Source organism: Lontra canadensis, unplaced genomic scaffold, assembly GCF_010015895.1.
Source record: "Lontra canadensis isolate GAN:19392208 unplaced genomic scaffold, GSC_riverotter_1.0 scaffold35, whole genome shotgun sequence".
Classification (NCBI taxonomy): domain Eukaryota; kingdom Metazoa; phylum Chordata; class Mammalia; order Carnivora; family Mustelidae; genus Lontra; species Lontra canadensis.
In genome coordinates, this window is record NW_022631029.1 from 7,373,060 (window position 1) to 7,397,198 (window position 24,139).

The 24,139-nt window shown below is 45.0% G+C and overlaps 1 protein-coding gene and 1 long non-coding RNA gene across 4 annotated transcripts in view; one reads left to right on the forward strand and one right to left on the reverse strand.

Moving 5' to 3' along the window:
- Positions 1-15,938, reverse strand: part of IP6K2 (inositol hexakisphosphate kinase 2) — a 32,036-nt gene extending 16,098 nt beyond the window's left edge. Inside the window, exons 1-2 of one of the 3 annotated variants that reach the window (XM_032867991.1) lie at positions 15,837-15,920; positions 8,264-8,382 (exon numbers count right to left, since the gene is read on the reverse strand). The gene's annotated coding sequence lies outside the window, so the exon portion shown is untranslated. Of the gene's footprint in view, positions 1-3,117; positions 3,202-8,263; positions 8,383-15,836 lie in introns of all 3 variants that reach the window. The other 2 variants (XM_032867992.1, XM_032867990.1) reach the window with 2 other exon arrangements.
- A 206-nt stretch (positions 15,939-16,144) lies between these two features.
- Positions 16,145-23,047, forward strand: LOC116873847. Its single transcript, XR_004383903.1, has 3 exons — positions 16,145-16,379; positions 22,544-22,583; positions 22,964-23,047. It is a non-coding gene; the product is annotated as an uncharacterized LOC116873847 (long non-coding RNA).
- Positions 23,048-24,139: the final 1,092 nt, after the last annotated feature.

The window sequence follows — 24,139 nt, forward strand, 5'->3', positions numbered from 1 at the left end:
CAGGGAGCCTGCTTCCCCCCACCCCCGCCTGCCTCTCTGCCTACTTGTGATCTCTGTCAAATAAATAAATAAAATCTTAAAAAAAAAAAAAAGATCATATGAGCTGTTAAATAGCTTCTATATGCAAATGCTTTGGTTGAGATTTACCTTCCCATCCATTCTAACTGGGCTCATTTGCCTCACACTGAGCATCTTGAGACACTCCTGCCAAGATGCCTGGGTCACCATCTTGGTCAAAGGAAGGACTCCCCCTTTCCGTGAAGGCACTCCCAGATGGTACAGACTTTCAGAGACAGCCATGTTTTCCCTCATAAATCCATGACACCCACTGCTAAATCTAAAGCCATTTGCTCACTCTGAAAGCCTAATTTTTATCAGGGTCTTAATAACTAGCAGACTTCTACCAGTTGCATGGTTATCTTTTTAAATTCTTAAAAAAAGTCAAAGCAAAAGCATCCTTTACAGACAAACAAGCAGAACAGAAGCATAAAGGTCCAATAAGCCTTTCTGTAAAATCCATAAGGAAAGAAAAATCAGCATCAAATCTGCTATTATTCTAGCTTCCTTGTTATTTCTCAAGCATGCCTGGAATATGCCTACCTCAGGGCCCTTTGCACTTGCCATTCCCTCTGCTTGGTACACTCTTTTCCCAGGCATCCCTCTGTCCCACTCTCTTATCTCCTTCAGCTCTTTACATAAATGTTACTTCTTTAATGAGGTCCTCCTAAGCTACCGCATCTGAAAGGACCATACCTCCTTGTCCACACTCCCTTATACACCTTGCTTTTTTTCTCTTTAGCACTTATCACCGTCATCTAACAGATTATATGTCTTCTTTGTCTTGTTTATTTTTTTGTATCCCCCATCCTGACCCCACCAGAAAACAAAGTCCATAAAATCAGAGATTTCTGATTGCTGTGTTCACTGCTGAATCTCCAGAGTCCAGAACACCAGCACAGAGAAGGGACTTCGTAGGATGTGCCTCAAGTCACTACTGCGTCATGAAAACCTGCTGTACACAGGTAACAGAAGACTCAAAAGGCACCCACTGCAATTACCCAAACCCACACTAATCATACAGCGAGTACAATTATTAAAATGAGGCATGCAACACACTTTACCAAATGTATTCTGAGCACTGAACTAGTGTTAATTTTGCATTTATAATTCCCCATCTATCAAGCTGCATTAACTGGGGAATATAAATGAAGGATCCTGCACCTAAAGACTCATCTGGGACCTGGTGCTGTGGAAACATTTCATGGAAACAAAACTTAAGCTCTTAATGCAATGACCATCTCTTAGAAAATTCTCTCTTGCAGAAAATCAGGCAAGAAAAGAATGGTCATTCAAGAATAAACTTTAAAAATGTGGCCTCGGGGGCACCTGTGTGGCTTAGGTCATGATTCCAGAGTCCTGGGATCAAGCCCCGCATCCGGCTCCCTGCTAAGCAGGAAGCCTGCTTCTCCTCCCACTCGCCCTGCTTGTGTTCCCTCTCTTGCTGTTTCTCTCTCCCTCTCTGTCAACTAACTAAATAAATAAATCTTAAAAAAAAAAAAAAAAAGTGGCTTCAGGGCATCTGACTGGCTCAGTTGGTGGACAGCAGGACTCTTGATCTCAGGGTTTTAAGTTCGTGCCCCACACTGGGTATAGAGATTACCTTAAAAAAAAAAAATGTAGCCTCAAGAAGATTAAAAGTCTATAATTTAAAACAAATATACTAATTAGCATTCAGAAATTATGTGTTGGTACTGAGTTCACATCCCAAACACCCGAGGTTTTCATGTTGCAATGTTATCATTAAAAGACAATTATCCGGGGCGCCTGGGTGGCTCAGTGGGTTAAAGCCTCTGCCTTTGGCTCAGGTCATGATCCCAGAGTCCTGGGATCGAGCCCTACATCAGGCTCTTTGCTCGGCAGGGAGTCTGCTTCCCCCTCTCTCTCTCCACCTGCCTCTATGCCTACCTGCGATCTCTGTCAAATAAATAAAATCTTTGGAAAAAAAAAAAAGTAAAAGAAAAGAAAGACAATTATTCTGGGGCACTTGGGTGGCTCAGTCAGTTTAGCATCTGCCTTCCGCTCAGGTTATGATCCCAGAGTCCTGGATCATGCCCCACACCAGACTCCCTGCTTGGTGGGGAGTCTGCTTCTCCCTCTGCCTGCTGCTACTGTTGCTTGTGTTCTCTCTCGCTCACTCTCAAATAAATAAAATCTTTAGAAAAAAATAATAAATAGATAAAAGATAATTATCTCCATCTTTTGCAGGCAAAGCAAAGAAAGGCCATGGGTTGGTTGTGGGTCTCTGCTGAAGGCCCCCTTCAGCAACACTGGTGGGTCTGCCCTCCAGCTTTTAATGAGGTGTCTTAGCAAGACAATGCAGAAGGAAAATCATTCCTCACTTTGCCCTGGACTTACCAGGAAGCTGGGTAAAATGAGGCATAATTCCTGGTAACGAAATGAATATACAAAAAGGAGTTTTAGCAAAATAACGCCAGGAAGGAAGAGGAAAGCTATCAATGTTTGTCTTGTGGGAGGCACCAAGGATAAGGGCTGACCAGACTGACCCATCTGGGTACAGGGCATCAAACTAACACCGACCTCAGGAAAACTCCTACCACTGTGCCACAGAGTTTAAGCCCCATCAGGACATTTTCCCCTCAACCTTTTTTTAAAAATATTTTATCTTTAAGTACTCTATATACCCGATTGTGGGGCTCAAACTCATAACCCTGCAATCAAGAGTTGCACACTCCACGGACTAAGCCAGCCCAGCGCGCCCTGCCCCCATCAAGACATCTCTTCTACCCCATTGTGAAAGGACTTACTCCCATGTCTAGCAGAAGAGTGCCATGATGGACTATCAGGATATTATGAAAAGTCTGCTTACTAATTTTAAGATTTTTAAACAATATGAGAAAATTGTTTAAAAGCAAGATATAAATTGTATAAGTTATTATTATCTAAACTAGGTCCAAAGAATTACAGAGGAAAAGACTAGCAAAAAGTCCCAACTATGCCATTGAATCATATATTTAAAAATGGTTAAAATGGTAAATTTTATGTTATGTATATTTTACCACATACACAAAAACTAAAAACAAAGTACCAGCTACTCACAGGGGTCATGGCTGCCTGCCCCCTTCCAAACCCCTGTAGTCACTGCATTAAAAATGTTGAAAGCCTTGAAGTGTCCCAGCTCACCTATGAAAGAAACTTGATACAGATTTCCCAAATTTGACAACAATCCTAAAAATTTATATGGCACAGATGAATTATGAAGCTAAAAGAAAGTGTTCTAATGGGGTATCTGGGTGGCTGAATGGGTTAAGCCTCTGCCTTCGGCTCAGATCATGATCTCAGGGTCCTGGGATCTAGCCCTGCATCAGGCTCTCTGCTCAGCGGGGAGCCTGCTTCCCCTTCTTTCTCTGCCTGCCTCTCTGCCTACTTGTGATCTCTGTCTCAAATAAATAAAAAAATCTTTAAAAAAAAAAAGGATCCTAAGTTGTCAATAATAGAAAGAAGATGGCCATCAACCTAGGGGAGCAACTGTGTGTCCCTTCCATAGAAATATCAGAACACTGTTGTCACAGAAGAGGCAGTCAAAACGTTGCCCCAAAATGTAGGGGAAAGTACTGCAGGTTGTAGTATTTTTCTGCTTTTTGAACTGTGAACTTCTGATTTCTTCTTTCAAACTAAACAAATATTCAGTTTCTTACCTACTTGTTTCCATCATTGTAAATTCTTCTGTTTAAAGATGGCAGTTGTAATATATATTTGTATAAATAAATTACATATATTTGTATTATGTAAACTTTGGACAGCACAAAACCTAGATCTGCCCTGTACCAAGTGGTAAGATAGTTATTCCCTTCTCTTCAAGTTGTCTAAATGTCCCAAACTTCTTGAAATATTCTCAAACTCAGAGCATACGTTACCTTTGATAGGGAGGGAAAATATCAGGGGGGAAAAAATAAAAGAACTCACTGAGACGATAACAGGAAAGCCCAGACAGTTCTGCAGCTCTTGCAGGTTTCAAGCTCATCCACAAAAAAGCCTTGCCCCAGCACCCACTGGCAGGCTCCAGACACACTCCATGATGGAGAAGCCCGGAGATGCACCACACAGAAACACAGGAGGATAACAACCCAAACCCACCCTGCCCTTAAGGTGCATCTGAGACACTGAAGACCAGAGGAGGAAGTGACCAACTCCCCAAACTTCAATGACAATGGGATACAACCAGCCACTAGAGGCCAGAGCCGCCACTGATGGGGAAGTTCCTCTATTCTATAACACCTATGCTCTTACAACAGCCCTCTGGAGTAGACACTACGATTATCTCCGTCACAGATGGATGTACAGAGGTGCCAGGAGGTCACCATAATAGGTAGACCTCACTACAGAAAACAGGTGCATGAGATGAAAGAGTTACTGCTAAGAATGCTAGAATACTGCTAGAATCATAGTCCTAACCTCAAAGGAGCTACAACCCAGCTGGCTGGCAGGGTATCTGTCTACCAGCCCCCCAGGCCAAAGCAGCAGAGCCTGAGAGACAAGACACAGAGGCTCTGCATCGATTCGACACCTATGCCTGTGGTCCAACCATGGGTGTTCATTTTCTCCCTCATTAACATTTTATTCTAGTTTTAATAAAGGAAAAGCTCTAAGTTGTCCATGAAATTATTTCATTAAAGCCATAATAATGCAGATCCTTCCCCCAATGCTGAGGGACAAATAAAACACCAGATTCTGTGCCAAAAAATCCAGACAAGCTTTTCTGTAAGGGAAACAGAAGCCTCTCAGATGCTTCTCTAGACCCGCCAGCATGACCACACTGCCTGATCTCTCTGCCTCAGATCAGATTTCTGGAATGAAAGACTAGTGGGTCCCAAGATGGAAGGAAATGAGAAGGAGCTTTCAGCCTACCGACAGGTACGTTCATCAGAGTTACACTGCTAAATTACAAAGTTATAGCAACTTAAAAAGCTTTTTCTAGGGATGCCAGGGTGGCTCAGTGAGTTAAGTGTTTGCCTTGACTCAGGTCATGATCCCAGGGTCTGGGGATAGAGTCCCATATCAGGGTCCTTGCACAGCGGGGAGCCTGCTTCTCCCTCCACCTGCCACTCCCACTGCCTGTGCTGACAAATAAATAAATAAAATCTTAAAAAAAAAAAAAAGTTTTGGGGCGTCTGGGTGGCTCAGTGGGTTAAGCCTCTGCCTTCGGCTCAGGTCATAATCTCAGGGTCCTGGGATCGAGCCCCACATCGGGCTCTCTGCTCAGCAGGGAGCCTCCTCCTGCCACCCCCCGCCACCGCCTGCCTCTCTGCCTACTCGTGATCTCTGTCAAATAAATATAATCTTAAAAAAAAAAAAAAAAAAAGCTTTTTCTAGCTAAAACTGTAGCACCACTCCTTCAAGGAAATTGAAATTATTAACTCTGGTGTCACACGTCCTACCAGAATACCACATTTTCTTATAAAGAACTAAATGTATTCCATATACACACCCAGAATTTTTCAGTCCTCCTTAAAAAGCCCATTACCCCTCTTTCAAGGGCAATTCTCCACTTTCCACCACCTCCTTGGTGCAGTCTATGACTCCCACCACCCTGTAGAGAACATACACAACAGAAACATACAGAAATGACCACCTCGCATTGCAGCTGAAATGGCCGTGAGGTCTCAATCTGAGGGACTTTCCTACTTTGAGTCACAGTTCTCTCTTGTGCCAACAAGTCCACTCACTGCCTTTAGGCAAGATTATATGCTCTCTGAAGGTAGTCAGTGTTTACCCCTACCCCTCTCTCAGCTGGCTTCCAAACCAAATGAGACCCGTGAACTTATCCTCTGAAACACAGGAGCCAAAACTGATTCAGTCCTATGGGCAACCACAGAACCCGAGCACCCCTGACCTGCCTAGGCCAGCACGCCAAGTGCTGTACCTGCTGATGGAGGGACAAGGTGTGTCCTGCACTGCACCAGGTCCTGTGTCCAGGGGGCACAATTTCCTCCGGCTTCTTGCAAAAAACTCCACTCAGGTACATACTTTCCTCAAGGGTCTACAAAGTGGCCCCGGCTCACAGTGCCAATCTGGAAGCTTTTTTTTTTTTTTTTTTAAGATTATGTATTTGAGAGTGACAAAGAGTTGGGGGGAGAGGGAGAGAAAGCGTCTCAAGCAGACTTCCTCCTGAGTGTGGAGCCCAATGCCAGGAGCCCAATGTGGGGCTCAATCCCATGACCTTAAGACTGTGACCTGAGCCAACACCAAGAGTAGGATGCACTGAATGAGCCACTCAGGCATCCCCCAATCTGGCAGCTTCCATCACAAACCACTCTGCAAAGTGTCAGTGTTCCTCCATGACCAGCAAGAAAAGAATGAGCCACGGGTATGAGAAAAGTCCTGACACTGGCACAGGTCACAACACTATGCCACTTGCCAGTCATCCTCCAGAAATCCTGAGATTTCTTTCCAAAATAAAGCATAGCAAACTATTTACAAATTCTGAGGAAATCAAGTTCAAATAGACCCACAGTTCTGAAGCAAATCAGATGCTGACTCCTTCAGAATCACCCAGCTTGTGAGAAGGGCAGTGACTTCAGTCACTCAAGAGCACATCTGAGGACTGGGAAGGAAGGCCAATGGGGGCACTTCCACTTTTGACATCTTACCTTTTTGTTCCCTTTCTTTGTCTCTATACAAAGAGCCTCCTGTATTTTTTAAAGTAAAAACACTCTTCTGAGAGCGCGATGAATCATTCCTGGAAGAGGACCAGCCTGTCCCCTCCTTTCCCCCCCCTCACCTGCCCTAGACCGGCTGGCCACATCCATCAGTCTTTCAGAGCCCAGAGTCTGTCAGCTGCCACACCTGGGACCTCTGCAGGGTTCACTCTTCCAATTGCCCCAGGACCCTGCATCTGAGGCTTACAGTCCTCCCCTGCCCTCCCAAGGGAAGTGCAGCATCCCCATTAACCCACAGGCTCTCACGCATGCAACCCTGGGAAGGTGTTGCTATGTATGTCCCGTAAGGCCTAGCATAGGTACTACAAAGGGCAGGAACACCTCAAAGGACCTGGGGGAAAAGATACTTGTGTTCCCATACTCTCTGATAAGAACACAGAGCAAGAAAAACCCAAACCCTTAGCAGGGAGTTGGCAACCAACTTCACTATCTCTCCTCTAGAAGCACTCACCTCAGAGAACAGACACTGTTCATGGAAGGACACCTTTCACTGCCTTACATGAGTACAGCATAAAAGCAGAAAACTTGAAAATGTTCATGAAGAACTGACTAATTTAGGAGGACCATAATCTCAGCAATGTGCAATTAAATGGTTTAATAGTGGTGTTTGCCTTCCCTGTCGGGTCGTTCGAGCTCATAAAAATATACCTTCTGTGGTCAAATACATTATATCCACCCTTCTTCTTCCTTTGTTGAGTAACTCCAGGTAGTCTCTCAAGGAAAGTTTTGATTCTGTTTAGCATGAAAACCAACATGTGCTGTCCACACACCTCCACAGAGCGCCCCGTAAAAGCAGCTCAAGCGAGACCTCCACAGAGACTTAGCATCACTTCTTGCTCGTAAGAGGGGAGGACTGAGCTAATCTGTGGATTAGCTCAGTGGATTCTGCAATCCACAGAAACCAAGTTTCAAGCACAATGAACAAACAGCCATCGGAGTGAAAGCCGGCAGGCTCGGAGCTAGGTTAACCAAATGTTGCTGCAGCCTTAGCAATGACACCAAAGTTGTACAGATGTGGGATCTCAACCCCAGATAAAAAAGCAGGAAGGAGGGTTGCAGCAAATCCCTACCTCACATTAGTTTTACACTTGTAAAACAAAAACAATCTACTATTCTTATAAAATAAGCTTTGAAGGGAGGTGCAAGATTTTTACGTTCCCTAAGACAGTAAGACGGAACTCACACAGTCCACGGGGCCTCTCATTTCCCAGTGTGCAGCTGGGGCTAGGAAAGCCTGGAGCAGAAACAGCAGTACTAGCCTTTCTGGCTTCTAACACATCTTACTTCATGAAATGACATATAATCTTCCTTAGGCTTGGGATGGGACACTCGATTTCTAAAACACATCTGAGTGTCTCCAGTAAGATAAATGGATGGATACACAGAACCAACAGTACTAAATGATCTCTCGGTTTGATCAACTGTGACTTTCAGTCAAATATCTGCACAAGAAGAGTTAAAACAAGCAAATAAACCCAGCAGTGCAGAGAAAGTTTGTGAAAGAGGTCCAACAGGCCCAGACTGACCTCAGCTGTCCCGAGGAGTTTATGACAGCAGGTACTGAAACTCCTTCTCTAAACCACAAGGGTTTCAAAAACATTACCCAAAGCCTGACACCTTCCGTCCAGAGTGGGATGAGATCATCCTGGCAATAACAACAACAACAAAGTGAGAGAGTGAAAGACCTAGCATAGTGAGGGTCCCATGAGCAACTGCTGGAAGTATTGCTTCTGTTTTCCCATGGGCAGGGTGTTGTAGGTGCGAACGATACAGCTTCAGCAACAGCTACATTTCACAAACATTTAAAACCAAATCAAGGCACAACTCCTCTGTTTAACCATTTGTTTGTTTACCCGTGTTTTGCTACCTGTTCTGACCTGGAGACCACATTTAGGAGCTATCATCCTCCCAACTATTTCAATCTTAACTAAGTGGCATCTTAGTGGCATTAAACATAAAGACTCTTTCTTGTTACTAGAATATTAACTTTTAGCCGCCACATACTGATAATGCTGGTGCACTGCCACAGCTTAATCCTTACCGGTAAGACTGTATTAGTGTAATGTCAATGAGAAGAGATCCCTGTTTACGAAAATTTACACTAAAAACAAATACACAGGGGCACCCCGGTGGCTCAGTGGGTTAAAGCCTCTGCCTTCGGCTCAGGTCATGATCCCAGGGTCCTGGGATCAAGCTCCGCATCGGGCTCTCTGCTCAGCGGGAAGCCTGCTTCCTCCTCTCTCTCTGCCTGCCTCTCTGACTACTTGTAATCTCTATCAAATAAATAAACAAAATCTTTAAAACACACACACACATACACACACACACAAATATACAGGGGAACCTGGGTGGCAAGGTGAGTTAGGCGTCTGCCTTTGGCTCAGGTCATGATCCTAGAGTTCTGGGATCGAGCCCCGCATCGGGCTCCCTGCTTAGTGGGAAGCCTGCTTCTCCCTCTCCCATTCCTCCTGCGTTCCCTGTGTTCCCTCTTTCACTATCTGTCAAATAAACAAAATCTTAAAAAACAAACAAACAAACAAAAAACCCAACCAAACAAAAACATATAATCTTGAAATAGACTGGAGAAAAGGTCTATAAACAGAAAAATGAATTCAAGGTGCATCTGAGCTAGATGTTGACCACAGATGCTCACATCCAAGACAGTCTCTCTGGGTAACATGTCCTCATTTCCCCTCCAACCCTCCATGTAAAATGGCAAAACGGTAATGTGCTACAGCCTCCCCGTCCCAAGGCACCTACCTCTGGGGCAAACTGCCACAACCAACAGCAGGAAGAGCTTGCTTCCTCCCTCCATTCCCAGGGCTTAACCTCCCTCCATTCCCAGGGCTTAACAACAGGTCAAAGTGAGGAGGGTTTCAGGACGACTGAAGGGCCAGTGGGGAGGGGAGCTATACTGGGATGAGGGACACAGGATTCCTTCTGGGATGCATTATAAGGTAAGTGAACCACAGCTCAGTAAAGCTGTTACACAGAAGAAAAAAAAAAATCAACACAGTTAACAGGGTCACACTGAAGAGATCACAGCCAGCGTGGGGTAGAGGCTCTAGTGATAATGTCACACCTCTGCCACCAAGAGTGAAGATCAAGTGCTCAGGAGAGCACCTCCAAATGTGGCTACGACAACACCAAAGATGCACGCAGACAAACTGCAACAGAACTAATTCTCAAAATATATGGGGAAAAAAGTCTAACTTCTAAAGGAACACGTTTAGATAATAACTAAATGTGTATGTGCAATTAAAAACAATATTGTAGGAGAGTCAACTTCCAAGTACATCTAAGTTTATACACTTTTGAATTGTATCCAAAAAATTCTTTTACGGGTGCCTGTGTGGCTCAGTGGGTTAAGCCTCTGCCTTCAGCTCAGGTCATGGTCTCAGGGTCCTGGGATCAAGCCCCATAGCAGGCTCTCTGCTCAGCAGGAAGCCTGCTTCCTCCTCTCTCTCTGCATGCCTCTCTGCCTACTTGTGATCTTGCTCTCTTTCAAATAAATAAAATCTTAAAAAAAAAAAATTCTTTTAAATCTCAAATTCAGGCCTGCCTTATCCTGGGGTATACATGGTGCTCTACCTCCTGGTGCCTGTGTTCATCTATAAACCGGACATGGTACAGTTTTACAGAGGTGCTCTGAGGCAGGAACAAGAGAAAAACACCTAGCCGCCTGCCTGGCTGTCCTCTGCCCACTGCCCTACAGTTCCTGCAAAGAGTCCATGGGGAGACGGAGGTCAAGGAGGGACCGATGGTATAGGAGGGGATAAGGGCATACTAAGCTTGCACTCCTGGAAGGAGAGTGAAGAGCGGAGGTTTCAACGCCAGGCAGAGGAACAGACTACAGTGGGACATCCTGCCTGGCCTTTAAAAAAAACCCAGATTTTTAAAGCAGTTACAAGTATGATAAATTGACCACCGTTACTAGTTCGGGCGCTCTTCACCCTGCAGATCTGCTTCCATACACTCTTCTATTCTTTACATAAACAGGATCAGGCTGTGCTGTTTTGCTTTTCTCCCCCAACGAAAATCAGCTTTATTTTTCTCACCTTTTTAAAAATTGTGATGAAATACACACAACATACAATTTACCTTTTTAAGCTATTTGGGATGTACAGTTCAGTGGCACTAAGTACACTCACAATGCTGTGCAACAACCACCACTACCCATTCCACAACTTTTTCATCTTCCCAAACTGAAACTCTGTATCCATTAAACAGTAACTGCCCAGTTCCCCTACCCCCAAGTCACTGGCAACCACCATATAGCTTTCTGTCTCTACGAATCGGACTACTCTGGTTTCTCGTACAAGTAGGATCATTCAACATTTGTTCTGTTTTGCCACTCTTCCCCCACTAACTTATATGCTTAGCCCTATCTCTGTCTCTATAGAATTCCTTTCAAAGGCAGCATATTATTCACACAAAATCATAATGTATTTTTAACTTCCCTACCGACACTAGCTTATTACAATAATAATGCAGTGAGTGTCCCTGTAACGGTCTTTGCACTCTTGTGGAAGTATTTCTATAGGAAAATTCCTTAGAAGTAGAAGAATCGCTGGGACAGAGCACAGAGATTGCACCCACCGTTTCACTCTTCCGTGTAATGCCTGTGAACCACAAGGATTGTGGAGCAGGGTGGTGACATTCTCCGTAGGGAAAATTAACCAGGCAGAGAGAAATAGAAAACCTGGCTTCACAGACACCCAGCGTATCTCTACTGCGATGGCATGGGGAGGACAGTGGCAGCAGGACCCAGCATTTACAGGGGTCTTCTAAGTTCTTACTTAAGGAGCAATCAAAGTGATACAATTCTTATACACATTAAAAGCGTATGTGAAAAAGGAGGTTTGAGAGAAGAAAAAAATGTAAGCTTCTTAGGAAGCTCTCAAGCTACTCTGTTACATGCTATCCTATAGATGTGTTTCAGGTAACCTGTGGGCTCATGAATTTAGAATCTGGTTATTTGAAGATGTCAAAAGCAAAGGTAAAGAAGAGGCGGCAACACTGCCTTCGGAGTCCTGAGCCTGGGAGTTTGCAGGCGGAAGGAGAGGAGAGCAAGAGTATCCCTAACAGAACTGCAAGCTCTAGGAGGCCATCAGGATCAAGACCAAGCTGGTCTCTCCAGCCTGTCCCAAATGGGCTTCCTTCTCTCATGGGTCTCTCCTCCTTTATCCCTGGGGCGGGAGGTAGGAAAGAGTTCTGACAGCTCAAATTCTCCTGCCTTCTCCAATGTACCCACAGAGCTTTGTGCCCAACCCCCACAGGGAATTAAGGAAGGATGGGGGAGAGTCGAGAAACAGGATTTGGTAGATGGTTAGATGGTGTACCACTGTTCTTAACCCTTCAGGGGCTACTGGCCCCCTGGAAAATCTGAGACATCTGCCTGTGGGCCTCTCCTGAAAAATGCACACCCTCACTGAACTCTACATACAGACTGGGGCGTGGGCACCTGTGGACCCTATCTTCAGAACCCGATACAGGGAATCAAATTAGAGGGATGAGTCAAATATTGAGCATTCCCATGTCAGAACAAGGATGTTTTAGTTCAGGAAGTCAGAAACAGCTCAGAAGACACTTCGCCGAGCTGCAGACACTTATATACAAGGGGATGGTCAAGCATTCAAGAAACATTCAGCAGATAGTTGGGAGCAATGGGATTGAAGCTTGAGTGAACCTAACGTGGAAACAGATTTGGGGGTTACCTATAAAGGAAAGACAAAAGGCACTCTAAGAGTAATGTGCAAAAAAGGAAGAACACTGGGTCAGGGACCCCATAGGTGTGAACTGCCTGTGAGCAGAGGGTGCAAGGTCAGTGTAAGAGGAGGTCTGTAAAGAGACAAAGAGACAGAACATCTACAATCTCCTGGAAGTCACAGAATCTCCTCCCAGTTTCACATGGAAAATCTAGGGCTCATAGTTTTGGGACTACACGACACAGAGGGAGTCAGAGGGTCTTACACTGTGTAGCCCTTTAGGTCCCTGACAGACCTCGGGTTCATAGTTTGGGGCTCAGTTATGAGGGAGCCTTGGCAAAGCCTTTACAACGTCTTCACTGAAGATATACAGGAGCGACCCTTTCAAACCCAGCCACCGTAGTCAAAAGGTCTCAAGCAAAGGAAGTGATCAGCAAAAGCCAGCATAGGGGAAATCCTAAAGGATAAATGACAGTTGCTTCAACAAAACAATTACAAGAAAAACAGAACGAGACTATATAATTTAAGAAACAAAAGAGATACTTCAATCAAAAGCAATGTGCAGACCTTATCTGGATCCTGATATGAACAAATCAACTGTAAAAAAATTATGGGAAAACCAGAGACATTTGACCATAACCAGGTATTCAAGTGGGGAAAAAAGGTATTATCATTAGTTTTTAAACAGAGTAATGATACTGTAGATTCAACGGGCGGCTCCCTGTCTCTTAGAGATAAACAATGAAATACTTACAGAAAAATATATCCTGATGCTATGCCACCTAAAAAAATTCACGTTTTGTTTATTTGTTTTTAAGATGGGGGAAGACAGGCAGTGAGATGAAATCAGATCGACTAGGAGTCGGTAACTCCAAATGGTGATGGATGACAGACCCAGTCCGACTGTTCATCCGCTTAGGAGACTGTTTCTTTTTCTTTTTTTTTTTTTTTAAAGATTTTATTTATTTATTTGACAGAGAGAGATCACAAGCAGGCAGAGAGGCAGGCAGAGGGAGAGGAGGAAGCAGGCTCCCTGCTGAGCAGAGAGCCCGATGCGGGGCTCGATCCCAGGACTCTGAGATCATGACCTGAGCCGAAGGCAGTGGCTTAACCCACTGAGCCACCCAGGCGCCCCTTAGGAGACTGTTTCTTCCTTCAGACTCTGAGGTGGAGTATAAATTCAATTTTGGGGAAAAGGACCTTTTCTTGCTACCAGAATATACTGCAAAATATACTACTGGTTACTTTTATTACTCGATATCCAAGTAGGCAAAAACATAATTATTTAAAATACAAAAACATTCTTTAAAATGTAATCAAAGAAGAGAAATCATCTGCTTACCTTCCACTGTACAAAAATGTGTTCAATGTGTTAGGGCAACTATCTCACTAGGTAAAATAACTTCACTTAAAGGGAAAATTCTTCCCCAGAGCATCCTCTTTATGAACCAAACAATGGAAAATTTTCACCTCAACAAACTGGCCTCAGAGGCTCAGGCTCAACCCCGTTGCCTAGATACCAGTGACATCTCCAGCACTTACAGAAAGGAGACTGGCTAAGGTTCATCAGTCAGCAGTTGCTCCTTTCTTCCTTCTACATTCCACTGCTCCAACAGACACGGGGTTGGTATACAGTGTACTGGTCTGTCACTCCTAAAGCTCCAAAGCACAAAAGAACTCTATTCCGTCTGCTAAAGTGGCTTTTACAATTATATCAACTCTGGTGCTGATTCTCGTGCCCCTGGTTCCTAACAATTCCTGTGAATTCTACTCTAAAGTCACAATGCAAATAAATCAGTTGGGAGTTAACAGTCAACAGTCCAACTGACTCTTTCTCCAAAGAAAAAGTTACTAAGAGATGAACTGGCTTTTTATTATTTCTTTTCTTAAGATTTATTTATTTATGTGAGAGACAGCGAGCGAGAAAGAGAGAACACAAGTGGAGAGAAGCAGAAGGAGAGGGAGAGGGAGAAGCAGACTCCCCACTGAGCAGGGACCCCCCCCCCACCCCCACCCCACCCCACCAATGATGGCAGGATGTCCTGACGTTGCAGGGATGTGGGGCTCCATCCAGGGACTCCAGGACCATGACCTGAACCAGAGGCAGATGCTTAACAGACTGAGCCACCCAGGGGTCCCTCAACTGGTTTTTTATATCGAATATGATAAAGTATTCATTTTGCGGGCTTCTAATTTTGATAGTGGCTAAATTTAAAACAATAACACCACCACCCTGAAACTTCTCTTTAAATACCTAACACCAGGTTACAGGATGCAATTACCCAAAGTCCACAGCAGCAACTTGTGTAAATAAGCATCTGAGTTCACTTAAAATGTAACCCTGCTAAAAATGTAAATACTGCAAATATTTTAAATACTAGAGTTCATCAAAATTACTGTAATCATGATGCTTTATGAAAAAAAATCACAGAACTGGTGAACTGGAACATTTTTGTTAACGCTCTTCAAAAGTTTCAGTACTTTTTCTCAAAACTATTCTTTTTGAAGACTTTATTTTGTTCTTGTCTCATGTACATTTTACTACCAAAATGTTTCATTCCAAGCAGTAACTAGTTCTATGTCCCTGGTATTTAAGAGCACTAGGTTTTGCTGTTTTCTACCTTTTGTTTTCACAACGTCTGGCCTCATTTTTCTGCTAGTACAGCTTTCTTAACAGAGGAAACCGAGTAATACAAATCATTAGCATGGGAGGCAAAAGCAGTCTTGAAGCAAATACGAAAGAAATGAAAGCTCCACCCACGGTGAAGCTTACGGCTATTAAAGAAGCCGTCCTCTGATCCATTTTAGGACTTTTTTGGATAATAAGATGTGCAGATTGCCTCACCAGACACCAGCAGACATGCCCAACTGGCATTCAACGCTCAAAATGGCTGCACATCTGCCAGGGCCAGGTAAACAGCACCTGAGGCGGTGGGCTGGCTCTTCCACCTAAAGACTCAAGGAGAAGCCCCCCTCAATAACCCGGGAGCCCGTTGACGCCGCTGTCCTGGGAAGTAAAGACCCAGGAGGTCTTCCCCCACAAACACCTGGGGAAAGCTCCTCAATGACCGGGGGAGATCCCGCACGGCCAAGATACCCGGGAGACCCCCCCTAATGACCAGAAAAGATTCTGCCCCTCAAAATCAGGGGAAATAGCCCCCCCCCCCCAGTAACCCGAAGACATAACGCCTCTCTCAAACGACCGGGGGGTATCCGGCCCTACGAAGACCCGGGGAGATCTCCCCGCCCCCGGGATCGCGGGGGAGCCCCTCCCCAAATAACCCAGGGACAACCCTAATGAGCAGAGACCTCGCCTCTGAACGGCCCGGAGACACCCTCCTCCAAATATACCGGGGCAGCAGAGCCATAGGCTGGACAAAGCGGGCGTTACCTGCGGCCTCAGCCCGTCCCGCGGTGCTTCCGTCCTATTGTTTCTCTCCCATCAAGATGGCGGCGGCCGCGCCGAGCCCCGCCCCCCGCGCCTCGCTCCCGGAGCCCCTCGCTATTGGCTCGCACCTGGAGCCCGGCGCGTGGACTGGGCAGCCTGAAAAGCGCTGTTGCTAGGGCGCCGGGATCCCTGGCAGCGGCGTCCGGGAGGGGCGGGGCACGGGGCGGGGCACGGAGCGGGGCCAGGGGTGGGGCGGGGCCTTGAGTGCCTTCGAGTGGGAGGATGGCCTGGGAGGTCAGGTGGGTGGTTGGGTGGACGGATGGGCTTTGGGCTTGTGGGTGCAGGGAGGGATCCCTGTGTGAACGGATGGCTCAACCAACTGTCCCATTTTTCCAGGGTCCGAGGGGTCTCCCGGGGTGTGGATTTTTCAAGGCTAACGTTGAGTTGATCCGTAGCAAACTGGGAATTTCATCACCCTACCAGATGGATGGACAGAGGACTAGACGGGGATGGATGGAAAGACGGACAAAAGAGTGACTGTAGACTGTGAGTAAAGGTTTAATGTGCATATAACCGCATGTGGATAGATGACTAGATGTAGAGGGGAATGGCTGTAGAGTCATCTAGGGACTGGTAGATGACCCTGCGTCCAACCTAGGTCCTGCTAACAACCTCCACACTGCAGGTATTGTCTAAGGCTCATTTGTCCTGGGTCCTTTGAGATGGTGAGAAGGGCTCCCACCTGAGTGGATGTAAGTGAAGCTGGGAAATTGGAGGGAGGAGGGAGGTGCCACTGAGAGTGGACAGTCTCCTACCTGGCCTCCAGTCTTTCTGTAAAGGAGGCCAACATGGCAGCCCCCTGCTGCATGTGCACTGGGGGTTTTTAGAGGTGTGCTTTCAGGCATATGCTTGTTCTTTCAACAGGTATTTACTAAGCACCCACACTCTGTGCTGGAAATACAGTAGTGAACAAAAACAGTTTAAAAGGTGGGGGGGGGGGCGCCTGGGTGGCTCAGTGGGTTAAAACCTCTGCCTTCAGCTCAGGTCATGATCTCAGGGTCCTGGGATCGAGTCCCACATCCTGCTCTCTGCTCCGCAGGGTGCCTCCCCCCACCCCCCCACCGTGCCTGCCTCTCTGCCTACTTGTGATCTCTGTCTGTCAAATAAATAAATAAATAAATCTCTTTTTTAAAAAATGGGGGGAGGGGTGCTGCCTTTATGAGAGTAGGCAGGAAAGCCTTCCTGTGACCAGCTGATCTCTTCTCTCCTGGAAGCACCTTCCCCGTGTGTTTCAGGCCTCCATGCCCTGGTGCTTCTCACCTCACTGGTTCTTCCTCTTTGCCTTCTCTCTCTATCTACATTTCTCTCTCTCATAACCTTATCCAGGTTCATGGCTTCAAATTCCACCTACACGCCCATCACTAGGTGTATGTCCAGTCCAGATCCTTCCTGAGTGCCTGACTCAGTGCCCAGCTGTAAACTAGGCATCTGCACTGACTTCCACTTGGCATCTCAAACTCAACTTGTGTCCCCCTCACTCTGGCTTAAAGGGATGGCTGCTTAGTCCTTTCGATTGCTCGGTCCAAATGCCTCTTGACTGCTTTCCCACTTACATTCAAGATGTCCTGTTTCTTCCATGGCATCATCTACTCAGAATGAGAGCACTTCTTGTGCTCTCCCAGTCTAAGCCACCACCCAGTCCAAGCCACCACTATCTCTCCCTAAGGCAATGTCAAAGCCACAGGCCTCTCTGCTGCCCTTGCCACCTTCAGTCCATTCTCCACACATCTGCCTATGAATACATACATCAGAATCCTTCATGCCCTGCTCAGATCCCTGCAGTAGCACCTCCCCAAGAAAAAGTCAGAGCTGACAGGGACCCTGTGATTCCCCATTACTTCTGACTGCATGTACTCTGTTCAATCTCCAGCCCCACTGCTCAGCAGCCTTAAGTTTCTCACAGATCACACCCTGTGCACTCTTCTGGTTCAGGGGCTGGGCTCCAGGTGTTCCCGTACCTGCAATGCACTTTCCACAGATTTCCACAGGACCGTAACCTAATGCCCTCAAAGCCCCCCATTTCAGACTGCAGCCTGTACCTTTCAGCCAACACATGGGATCACCTTTATCCCTTTACCCTGCTCTACTTTTTTTCATAGCAGTTACCTTTCTCATGGAGGCATTCAATATCCTTATATGGCATTGCCTGGCTTCCTCCACTAAAGTAAGAGCTCTATGAGGTGAGAATCTCTCTGTTTTAGTCATTGATAGATCCTGAGCACCTCAAATACCAAGTAAACTCCAGAAATACCTGTTGGCTGACTGAATAAGAAGGATGTCTTGTGGTATTAAATGATAAATTAAAATGGGGCAGCAGAAGGTTGGGGCAGAATGAGAACATCCCAGATTAAAGCTAGTCCTGGGTCAGGCCCAAGGCCCCCACTCCCAGCAGGATTGCTATGAAGACCAGTCCAGCTTCTGCTCCTGTTTCCTGCCTGTACCGCAGAATAAAAAGAGCCCAAGAAGGGCGCCTGGGTGGCTCAGTGGGTTAAAGCCTCTGCCTTTGGCTCAGGTCATGATCTCCGGGTCCTGCGATCGAACCCCACATCAGGCTCTCTGCTCAGCAGGGAGCCTTTTTCCTCCTCTCTCTCTCTGCCTGCCCGTCTGCCTACTTGTGATCTTTCTGTCTGTCAAATAAATAAATAAAAATCTTTAAAAAAAAGAGCCCAAGAGGCACCAGTCATTCAGCCCCTCACAGGGAAGTACTGCCCCACCTTCCTCTGCCCACCCCCTCTCCCATTCCAGTACTCCTATGTGTGGAGTTGAGGCTGGACAGGGCAGGGTGTCCCTGGGGAAGACATTAATTTACTCTTATATTTCTTCCATAAGTGCTAACCTGTGCTAGACACTGGGTACATAGCAAGAATGGACACAGCAAGAATTTGAATGATGTATAGAGTCCTTGCCCCACAGTGAGGAGTGTGGGGAAGTAAAGGACGAGTGTAACAGTAAAATAAACAACTTAAGATGTGCCTGGGTGGGTTAAGCATCTGCCCTTGGCTCAGGTCATGATCTCAGGGTCCTGGGATCAGACCCTGCTTAGAGCTCCTTGTTCAGTAGGGAGCCTGCTTCTCCCTCTCCCTCTGTCCCACCCCAAGTCATGCCGTCTCTTTCTCTCTCTCAAATAAATAAATAAAATCTTAAAAACAACAACAACTTAATTATGGGCAGTGTGACTAATGGAGAAAAGGAACAAGGGTGATGTGCAGAGTATGTTGTTTACATCCGAGGTAGCAGGAAAGGTGTATCTGAGAAGGAGGCATCTGAGCTAAGATGAACCCAGAGGCATGGCTAAGCAGGGAAAGATCTAAAAGAAGCCATTCCTGGAAGAAAGCATAGCAAGTGCAAAGACCCCAAGGACAGAGCAAGCTTGGCATGTTGGAGGAATATGAAGAAGGTGCTTGGGTCTAATGGAAAAAATAGCTCAGAGCTCAATGGAAAGCTCAAAGGCATGGAGGAAAGAGCAGGGATCTGGAGGCCAAATCTAGGAATCCCAATGTACAACCAGGAGTTCCAGAGGGAAAAATGGGGATGGATGAAATAGAGGCATGAACCAAATAAATTACAGAAGAAAACTTTTCTGACATGAAGAAAAAGCTGTGTCTGCAGATGGGAGGTACTGACCTCATTCCCAGGCAGCATGGAAGGGAAAGATGATAGTAAATTCTTCAACTCCAAGGAGAAAGAGAACATTGTACAAATTCATAGATAGATAGAACAAGTTACCTACCAAGGAGGAAGGGCCAATTGGCTTTAAACTCTCCCCCATAACATAGGTAAATTATTTGCTACTTATACGCAGTAAAGGGTCAGTCCTTATGCCTGGAGGGAAGAGGTAGCCATTAATGGAATGGAAAAAAGTACTAGAATTTCCAAATTACCAAGGGAAAAAGTGAAATGAATGACATCTTAGAGAAGATAGGAAAGTAGTAGGTAGTTGGTAGTTTCATATAGTTCAATGGAATAAAAAGATAAAATCACAAAATAAAAAATAATAAACAGGGGTGCCTGGGTGGCTCAGTTGGTTAAGCCTGTGCCTTCAGCTCAGGTCATGATCCCGGGGTCCTGGAATCGAACCCTGCATCGGGCTCTCTGCTCAGCGGGGAGCCTGCTTCCCCCCACTCCTGCCTGCCTCTCTGCCTACTTGTGATCTCTGTCTGTTGAATAAATAAATAAAATCTTTAAAAAATAATAATAAAAAGGGGCACCTGGGTGGCTCAGTGGGTTAAAGCCTCTGCCTTCAGCTCAGGTCATGGTCCCAGGGTCCTGAGATCGAGTCCCGCATCGGGCTCCCTGCTCAGTGGTGAGCCTGCTTCCCCCTCTCACTCTCTGCCTACCTCTCTGCCTACTTGTGATCTCTGTCTGTCAAATAAATGGATAAAATCTTTAAAAAATATATTAATAATAATAAAAATAAACATAAAGGAATTAAGGAATGGCAAACATCTTTGTCATACTAAACAAGGATACCCCGATCCCCCATTAAAAATCTAGAGACTGGGTTAGAAAGACAAAAAAAAGATACATACTGTTTATAACAAAGATACTTGAAACCACAAGAAAAGAAAAGAAAAAAGAAAAGACCGAAAATAAAGGAATTGGCAGAGAGAAAGATCAGGCCAGCATAAAGTAGAAGACAGCAAGAGCAGCCACATGACACCAGAGAAGGTAGGGTTTAAGGTGATAGGCACTGAGAAAAATAAAGATGGTCATTATCTAACAAAGGCACAGTTCATGAAAAAAATATAAAATGTAAAATAATCATAAGCCAACATACACCAGATACTAAGACTACTTTTTGTTTCAGTCAGGAGCTAGACAGGATCAGTATCAACACTATTCTCATTACACAATGCTTTAGAGTTATAGCAAGTGTAGTAAGACAAGAAAATAAAATGTTATAAATATTGAAAAGACAGAGATTGCACTATCTTTTTAGTTAATATCATGAATGGAAATCTAAAAAATGCAAAGGACTTTTTTGAAAACTACAATTAATAAGAGGACATGTTAAGGTGATAAATACAAGAAAAATATGTTAAAAATTTACTATGGGGCACCTGGCACAGTCGGTTAAGCATCTGACTCTTGATCTCAGCTCAGGTTGTGATCTTAGGGTCGTGAGATGGAGCTACCACATCAGGCTCTGTGCGCTGCTTGAAGTCTGCGTGGGATTCTCTCTCCCTCTCCTTCTGCCCCATCCATTTGTGCTCTCCTTCTCTCTAAAATAAATAAATAAATAAATAAATAAATAAATAAATATTTTTTAAAAATAAAGGAGCACCTGGGGGCTCAGATGGTTGGGCATCTGCTTTTGGCTCAGGTCATGACCCCAGGGTCCTGGGATGGAGTCCTGAAGTAGGCTTCCAGCTGAGCAGGGAGCCTGATGCGGGACTCAATCCCAGGGAAACCTGTTTCTCCCTCCTCCCTCTGCTATTCTCCCTGCTTGTGCTCTCTCACTCTCTCTTTCAAATAAATAAGTAAAATCTTTTCAAATAAAATAAAATAAAAATAAAAATTTACTCCAGGAGTGCCTGGGTGACTCAGTCAATTAAGTATCTGACTCTTGTTCTCAGCTCGGGTCTTGATCTCAGAGTCATGAGTTCAAGTCCCACATTGGGCTCCACACTGGGCATGGAACGTACTTAATTTTTTAAAAATTTACTAAACAACTAACAATAACAGAACTATAAAATCTTTGTGAATAATTTATTATGGAAAGTATAGGAATTGTACTAGGTGGGAAATTTCCTATAGGAAATCATACTAGGATTCTCAGAGGGAAGGGTCAGGATTCATCCATCACTTGAGACTGGACACTTGCCACTCTGGACAAAATCTGGATTTATTGGAAAAGATGAAGAAGAAAAAGGATTGGGAGGCAACCAGCAGAACCTCACAACATGAAAGAATGGTCAAGTATATCAGAAGACAAGAAATGCAAATCAGAGTGAAAATGTAACAATGACGGGGCGCCTGGGTGGCTCGGTCGTTAAGCATCTGCCTTCAGCTCAGGTCCTGGGATCAAGCCCCACGTCGGGCTCCCTGCTCAGCGGGAAGCCTGCTCCTCCCTCTGCCACTCGCCCTGCTTGTGTTCCCTCTTTCTCTGTGTCTCTCTCTGTCAAATAAACAAATAAGATCTTAAAAAAAGAAAGAAAATGTAACAATGGCAAAACTACGGAGAAAATAAAAAGATGGATGGTTGCCAGGCATTTGAGGGAGGGGGAGAGTAAATAGGTGGGCATGGGATTTTTTTAAGGCAGTGAAGCTGTTCTATTTAATACTTTAATGGTGGATACATGTCATTATACAGTTGTCAAAAGCCACAGAATGTACAACAAAAAGAATGAACTCTATGTAAACTCTGGACTTTGGTTGATGATGGGTCAACACTGGTCCACTGATTGTAACAAACACGTCACACTGATACGGGGCGCTGATGGTGAGGGAGGCTCTTTGTTGGGGCAGGGAGGGGATATATGGGAACTCTATGTACTTTCCACTCAATTTTGCTGTGAACCCCAAACCACTCTTTTATTTAAAAAAAAAAAAAAAGACAATTTTTTTTTTTTAAAGGGAAATGAGCTGTCACTTTCTCTTTAGTCCACCCGCAGGTGTTAAAAAGAACTGCACCAATTCATGTTTTCCAGGATGCAAGGAAACGGATTCATCCAGACATTATTGACAAAGGTAAGACTGTTCACAGCCTTTTTGGGAAAGCAATTTGGCAAACTCCAGTAGAATAAAAATGCACACACTTTTGGACCCTATGGTCCCAAATTTTGGATTCTCACTTACAGAAATGAGAGCACTGGGTGTGCCTTATATGATCAGGGATATTTATTCATGCATCATGTATAGTGAGGGAAAAATTGCAAAGTGATGGCCCATCCACAAGGCCACGGTTAGAGACATTCTGGTACCTGCACACGGTTCTGGCTACTATGCTGTATAAAAAATTCCCTAAACTCTCCTTAGTGGCTTAAAACAGTAACATTTATTGTGCTCACCAATCTGCCATTTGAGCAAGATTCAGTGGCAACTGTTCTTTGTGGCATCAATCTGGGCAGCTTGGAAGCTGGAGCTGAAATCCTCAGAAGGTCCGTCCCTTGAAGCGTGTATGATGCTGGCTGTCAGCTGATGCTGGGGCTGAGGAGGGAACACCCAACATTGACCTCCATACGCCCTGGGCTTCCTCCCAACATGATTGGTTCCCAGGATGATTGTCCCAAGAGAGAGGAAGGCAGGTGGAAGCTGTATTGCCTTTCTAACCTAGACTCAGATATACACAGTAGGGCTGGCATATGTGTTAAAGGAGAGGGGAATTAGACTCCACCTTTTGTGGGAGGAGGATCAAAAAGTCTGGGGACAGGTTTTATGTCTCCATTGAAAAGGAGGAATTAGAATTGCCACCACCTATTGGAGGGACTGCAAGAAGTTGAGATGAGTGGGAAAGATGCAGAGAAGTGTGTATGGAATGATCTAGTGTATACAACAAAGACAGACTACATTGTGTACATGTACGTTTGGCACTTTGTACAACACAGCTTTGAACTCCACTTATTTGCAAATTTTCGCATAAATACAGTACAGTACTGAATATGTATTTTCCTCATATTTTCTTTCCTCTAGCTTACTTTATTGTAAGAATACAGTATCCAAAAAAAGAATACAGTATACAATACATATAACATACAAAACAGGGTAATCGACTATTTATGTTATTGCTAAAGCTTCCAATCAACAGTAGGCTACTAAGTTTTTGAGGAGTCAAAAGTTATACACGGATTTTATTCTTTTTTTTTTTAAAGATTTTATTTATTTATTTGACGGAGAGATCACAAGTAGATGGAGAGGCAGGCAGAGAGAGAGAGAGAGAGGGAAGCAGGCTCCTTGCTGAGCAGAGAGCCCAATGCGGGACTCGATCCTAGGACCCTGAGATCATGACCTGAGCCGAAGGCAGCAGCTTAACCCACTGAGCCACCCAGGCGCCCACACGGATTTTATTCTGTGCAGGCGGTTGGCATCCCTAATCCCTATGCTGTTGAAGGGATTAACTGTATATATATATTGATTATGTAAGCAAGGAGAAACATGGGAACATGTATCTTTTTTTTTTTTAAGATTTTGTTTATTTATTTAGAGAGCACGAGCAGGGGGAGGGGGTAGAGGGGCAGGGAGAGGGAGAGAATCTCAAGCTGACTCCCCGCTGAGGGCAGAGTCCTACCCAGGGCTTGATCCCAAGA